Source organism: Ascaphus truei, chromosome 1 (assembly GCF_040206685.1).
Source record: "Ascaphus truei isolate aAscTru1 chromosome 1, aAscTru1.hap1, whole genome shotgun sequence".
NCBI classification, from domain to species: Eukaryota; Metazoa; Chordata; class Amphibia; order Anura; family Ascaphidae; genus Ascaphus; species Ascaphus truei.
This window is the reverse complement of record NC_134483.1, coordinates 355,545-362,059: the sequence shown is the minus strand read 5'-3', so window position 1 is coordinate 362,059 and position 6,515 is coordinate 355,545. Positions and strand designations below refer to the sequence as shown.

The 6,515-nt window shown below is 42.8% G+C and overlaps 1 long non-coding RNA gene across 1 annotated transcript; it reads right to left on the bottom strand.

The window, feature by feature from the left end:
• Positions 1 to 1,677: 1,677 nt before the first annotated feature.
• LOC142468759 (uncharacterized) lies at positions 1,678 to 5,729 on the bottom strand. The gene is made up of 3 exons (XR_012788866.1): positions 5,618 to 5,729; positions 2,209 to 2,498; positions 1,678 to 1,892 (listed from the first exon to the last, which is right to left on the bottom strand). It is a non-coding gene; the product is annotated as an uncharacterized LOC142468759 (long non-coding RNA).
• Between the last annotated feature and the right edge of the window lie 786 nt (positions 5,730 to 6,515).

Here is a 6,515-nt window from a genome sequence, read left to right as displayed (position 1 = left end):
ACTCGGATTGGAAATAGTCGAGCGCAGAATCAGGGTCGGGAATTAAATCGATTCTGTTCCATGGGCAGTTGGTAAGGTCAGCCAGAAACTGTTGTGGGTTAAAGTTTTTAAATGTTCTAGTGAGGAGAACTTTAGGGTTTGAATGGGGCGGTTTAATTTTCCTTACACAGTAACTATTGTATGGTCACTGAAAATGTCAGGAAGGATGCCAGAGGATTGTATTCTGCTGGGGTTTGAGGAGAGAATCCAGTCTAGCAAGGAATGGTTATGCGATTTCAGGTTTATCCGTGTGGGTTGGGAAATGAGTGTTGATAGGTTAAGTGACTTGAGTTGTATCTGGATTTTGTGGTTTTTAGGGTCGAGACAGTTGAAGTTGAAATCCCCAAGAACTAGCAGCTCACTCTTCTCGTTCAGAGAGGAAATGGAGCCAAGAAACTGGGTGATATCAGCCAGGGATTGTAGAGGGGCTTTAGGGGGCGGTAGATGCCAGTGAGCAAGACGGGCTTAGAAAAGGGGAGGCAGATTTTGCCAACTAGAAATTCAAAAGAGGGCGGGCTTGGGGGGCAATTTAACAGTGTAAATTGTTATGTGTCTGCAATATAAAATAACACCCCTCCTCCTCTCTTGGACCTATCTCTCCTAAAAATGGAGTATCCCTGAATGGCGATATTTGCATCAGGGGTTTTAGGGGATAGCCATGTTTCTGTAAGAATGATGGCTTTGGGTTTATGCATAAGGCACCATGCCCTTAGTTCGTCCAGTTTGGGCAGCAGGCTCCAGATGTTTATATGGGCGACAGATAGCCCTTTTGGAATTTAAAGGTGGAATTCTCAGAGGCATGGGACAGATTTGAAATGGGAGGACCTGGGTTAGGTTCAATATCACCTGCTAAAGAGAGTAACAGTATGAGTAGAAATTTGGGTAGTTGTTTGCAACTTGTAAATTTGTGGTGTTTGCCATTAGAGTAAGCAGTGGTTGGAACCCCCATCTCATCCTCCGTAGCACCCATCCACCCAGATGTCCACATGCCATGCACAAAAAGCAACTCGTTAGACCGGATGCTAAATGGGATAAGTGTGGATATCCCCGTGGACTCCATTATGTTGACAAAGATAGATCTGCTTCTGGTGACCATGCTAAATATGGATCAACGGATGCTAAATATGGATCAACAGATGGATCGACGAATGGAGAAGATAGAGGCTGACATAGCGGGGATACATCATTTGCTCGATGTTCATGTCCCTGATGTTCGGTTTTGTATATTTTATGAATAAAGAATTTTTTTAATCACAGGTAAGACCATGCTGTTGTGCTGAACTGTACTGTACATGATTTGACTTTCTGTACTTAAATAAAGGAGATGTTGTTGTGTGTTTTTTAACTTGTATTTATACAGAAATGTTTTAACTTGCTGTACACAAGTTTGTGTTAAATTGTTCCATTGTCTCCTTTGCTACTGTAACAAAATACAGTGTTTCTAGAATGTACACTACTGTCCAGGCATACTGTACTGTATACTGTAGGCATGCTCAGTACTGCACATCACAAGAGTATTAAAAAAAATAGAAGACACATACTGTACTGTACAGTATGTACTGGCACTGTATAGAAGACACATACTGTATGTACTGTAATACATGTATAATAAATGCATACTTTTTATTTTTTCGGGTTTATTACACAGTATACTGTATATAAAAAAGTATTGTATACTGTACGGCCGGAAAACACCAGCATACTGTTTCAGGTATTCTATCCTAATCAATAACAACGGCCACTAAACTGTAGACTCCGGTACGTGGGTTTTTAAATCCGATTCAGCAATGTGCAGGCACAGTTACACAAAGCGATATTATCCATCGAAATCCCTCCATTTGCCGTTTTCTTTTCTGAGGAAAAACAAAAAGAAAAGTTTTACTGTAATGGTCAGCCCCCTAAAGAAGTTCCCAGTCAGTCCCACCAATAATTTTCTCGGGGGGCGTCTCCTGTTCACATGCGCATGCGCCTACCGTCGATGTGATGACACGCATATGCGTTTCAAGAAGGTTCCAATGCGCATGCGCCTAGCGTTCCACCTATTGTTCAGTATCTACAGTACTGTAGAAGCCGCTCAGCCAATGATATTGCTTACAGGAGAATCACTTGACTTTGGAATCGCACCAATATTGATATTGTCAAAATAAAAAAAACTCAGAAAATACTCACCATAGAATTTCCCATTCAGCTGGCGCCGGCGCCGGGCCACTGCCAGTCCAGTGTTGTTGATCATCCACGTCGATAGTTTGCAGCAGGACTAGTCCACCTGTAGTCAGCTGATGAGGCTGGAAATTGCTTAGGTACATGCAAGCTTGCTCGAAACTGCACGCGAAATCCGGCTCAGGCTCAGGGTTTGTCACTTACGGTGGGACCGTTATTGGAAGCCGGTGCTGGTGCATTGCTTGGCAGCGACTGTCGTTTCTTAGTTGGTTTTAACACGACCCTTCGCCTTTTGCCATCTGCATGATCATAGATACAGGAAAAAGCCGGTGATACACACCAATACTCTCCAATAAATTGTGGCTCAATACGATAAAAACAGGGATCGCTACATAACCTTTTCCTTATTGCACGCTTCCACGTATGAGGAGCTGGCGAAAATTTGTAAAAGTCATAGTTTTCGATAAAATACTGATAAATTTGAACAACTGTTGCCATCTTATCATCTGTTGCATTAATCGCGGCCCATATCAAATACGCGTAACTTCTGTCGGGTTTTTGGAAAGCGGGCTGCACTTGAACACTCATGGCGGGCGGGTCTCTGGAGAATACTGTAACCGAAACTGGTCTTTGTCTTTCTTTAATATGAAAAGCCTAAATTGATACATTATTGTAACCTCTTCCTTCAGTCTCAAGGCCAAGTTACAATAGCACACTGTGGTATCTTTTTTTAACGAAACACCTGCAAGTCGACACATTACTGAAGAGCATGCGCATTACAATTCATGCATATCTGCCATCTGGCGGACACGCGAAGCATTGCAACCTATTAAATCCGAACCATTCTCAATAAACACGTCAACCGCGCATGACCCGCACATGACCCGCGGCTGAGAACGCAACATGAATGCGGCATGCACCCGATGAAGTGCGTCGCATTCGAGAAAAAAGCAAGGAAAAAAGCGGCGATGTTTTAGAATAAAATGGGCCGCAGCAGTACCAATGTAACGCAATTAGGGGTTTTGTACAGTCCAACTTTAATCTTTCTAAACAATGTCACAATTAACAAACCAAATGTTCCTATATACGGTACTTCTAAACTCCTGCAGTGAATCCGTATCTAACTTCATTCAGTATCACTCCTTTTTAATATAGTATCAGAGCCTTATGGCACAATTCTGGACCTGTCGCAGCGGTCTGGGTGTACTGCCAGGTGTCCTTGGATGCTCTTCTAAGATGCTGTAGTCTAAATGTTGCTTGCTGAATTATTTGTAATCACAAAAAAATTGGTTGCACTGCTCAACAAAACATACTGGACACCTAACAAGCTCCTATTGAACCCACAAAATAACCACAACATATATATATAAGCAGTGTTCGACAAACCTATACATTTGCTCGCCCCGGGCGAGTGGATTTAACCCCCGGGCGAGTAAATATTGGCCCAAGCAACACACGTTTGGTACTAGGTGGCGAGTAGATTTTTTTGTGTGGCGAGTAGATTTTTTGGTGATTTGTCAACCACTGTATATAAGCATATGAGTGTCACAGAGGAGTGCTACTGAGCATGGCAATATATATTTAAAACCAGAGACAGAACATAAAACACAGACAAAGCTCAGTTTTAGAACATCCAGTGAAACTCATACACGGTACAGTGCCTAAATATATATGTATAAATATCTATTAAGTAAAATGGTCTTTTAGTTTGACATTTTTGGCCAAAATTGTTGTAAGCCCCTGAGCCAACGGCATGGCAGACCACATTTGAGGGGTCCATAACGCTAATATAAATTCTTGTTCAGCTACCTAATTGAAGCTCACCCCCTCCCACATTTAAATGGTTAAGGGCTCACTCCATAGCATCTTCCACACAGGGGAACTTGTTTGCTTGCAGTATGGTTGTGACAACTCTAATACAGAGTGCTTTTCCTGGTAATGTACAGGTTAATAAAAAGCTTCAATCAGACTTAGAACTTTGCAACTAATATTGACAGATTTACTATAAATCATTCTTCCTGATATTACACAGGTTATTAAGAATTTATATTAGTGTTAGGGACCCCTGAAATGTGGTCTGCCGTGCCGTTGGCTCAGGGGCTTACAACAATTTTGGCCAAAAATGTCAAACTAAAAGACCATTTTACTTAATAGATATTTATACATATATATTTAGGCACTGTACCGTGTATGAGTTTCACTGGATGTTCTAAAACTGAGCTTTGTCTGTGTTTTATGTTCTGTCTCTGGTTTTAAATGCACTGCTCAACAGTCATAAATTATGATGTGTGACTTTGTAATATGAAATATGGGTGCTACCTGCACCAGGTAAGTATTAAGCAATACTAAAAGGGAGATATGTGAGTAAAGAATTCACAAATCACCCCAAAGAGTTGCGTCGTGGGTGCACACCAAAAATGGACTTGAACTTTTAATAATCAAAATGTAAAATAAATAGCAATAGAATACGATGCTGAGTCATAACGCCAAAAACGCCAAGAGATAGAGGCGGCGGCTAAATAAGTTACAAGCCAGGAAGATGCCACGGTCTGTTGTGTACTTTAAAAAGGCTAAATACTGTTAGACAGGACTTAGGGGCCTATGCAGAGAGCAGCGAGAAGCGCAATCTCGCCAGGTTTTCGCCAAATATGCCTATAGCAAATTAGGTAATGGCGAGTTTTAAAACCCGCCGTATGCAGGTAGCCCCGATCAGCATCTCGCCGCTGATCGAGCCAATAAAATGGAGAGATGTTCTCCAAATCGCTCCGCCAACAAAAGTTGGCAAAAAGCTGGAGCTGAGCGGCGAGAGGGGACATAAAAAAAGAAACAGGCCCTTTTCCTGGCTCGGATTGATGCCGGGGGGCTCCAGAGCTGATACCCAGGAATATCAGCACCGGAGCCCCCCGACATGCATCCGAAGCAGGAAAAATGCATGTACAGCCCACTTCATTACCTTAGCGGCTAACCGCTAAGGCAATGAAGGGGTTAACCCATCGTGCCAGCTTTATTGTGGATAGTGGGGGTGGGTGAAGGGGGTATTTGGCCCTCGGTGTGAGTTTAGGGCTTGCGGGGGGGTTGTGGGTGCAGTTAACCCCTTCACGACCGTAGCAGTTAATACCGCAATGGTCATGAAGGGGTTAACCCCTCCCGCTACCCCCCCCCCCCGCAAGCCCTAAACAAACCACCATTGGGGCTAATACCCCCTTCACCCACACCCGCTAACCACAATAAAAAAACACACACACAGCAGCCCCACAATAAATAAATAACTCTAAATAAATAAATAATTAAATGAATATATATATATATATATATATATGTATACAACGAGAAAAGAAAGCGCCCGATCCTAGTGCAGCATGAAAAAATACAATTTAATAAAAATGAATATGAATAAAACCAACAAATGCGAACTCACAAACACAGGATAAATAATTGCATATAATGAGTATACTCATTCGCCAACCGCCCACGTTGTGCCTTGGATGGCGCGCCCTCTCTCTGTCTGGGTTTTCTCAGCTCTGCTGAACCGACATCCAGCAGGGGATACAGGAAAAAGCTCACCACAATGTGACCCGGAAGTCCTCCACAATGTTAGTGTATCCGGATATGAGGTCTGTAGTCCGTGACCCCGCGATGCAGGGGCTGATCAGAGAAGTCTCTCTGCACTCCCAAAGGCAGTCCGTAATGAGGTGGGCAGTGAGGATAGAGTCAAAATATATATCACAGTGTGACAGCAGCTAAAAAACGCTCTTCTCTACGCGTTTCTTCACATAAAGTGATTTCATGTACAGCCTAACCGCTAAGGCAATGAAGGGGTTAACCCATCGTGCCAGCTTTATTGTGGATAGCGGGGGTGGGTGAAGGGGGTATTTGGCCCTCGGTGTGAGTTTAGGGCTTGCGGGGGGGTTGTGGGTGCAGTTAACCCCTTCACGACCGTAGCAGTTAATACCGCAATGGTCATGAAGGGGTTAACCCCTCCCGCTACCCCCCCCCGCAAGCCCTAAACAAACCACCATTGGGGCTAATACCCCCTTCACCCACACCCGCTAACCACAATAAAAAAACACACACACAGCAGCCCCACAATAAATAAATAACTCTAAATAAATAAATAATTAAATGAATATATATATATATATATATATATATATATATATATATATATATATATATATATATATATATATATATATATATACAGTGTTCGACAAACCTATACATTTGCACGCCCCGGGCGAGTGGATTTAACATCGTGGCGAGCTCCTATTGGCCCAAGCAGCACACGTGTGGTACTAGATGGCGAGTAGATTTTT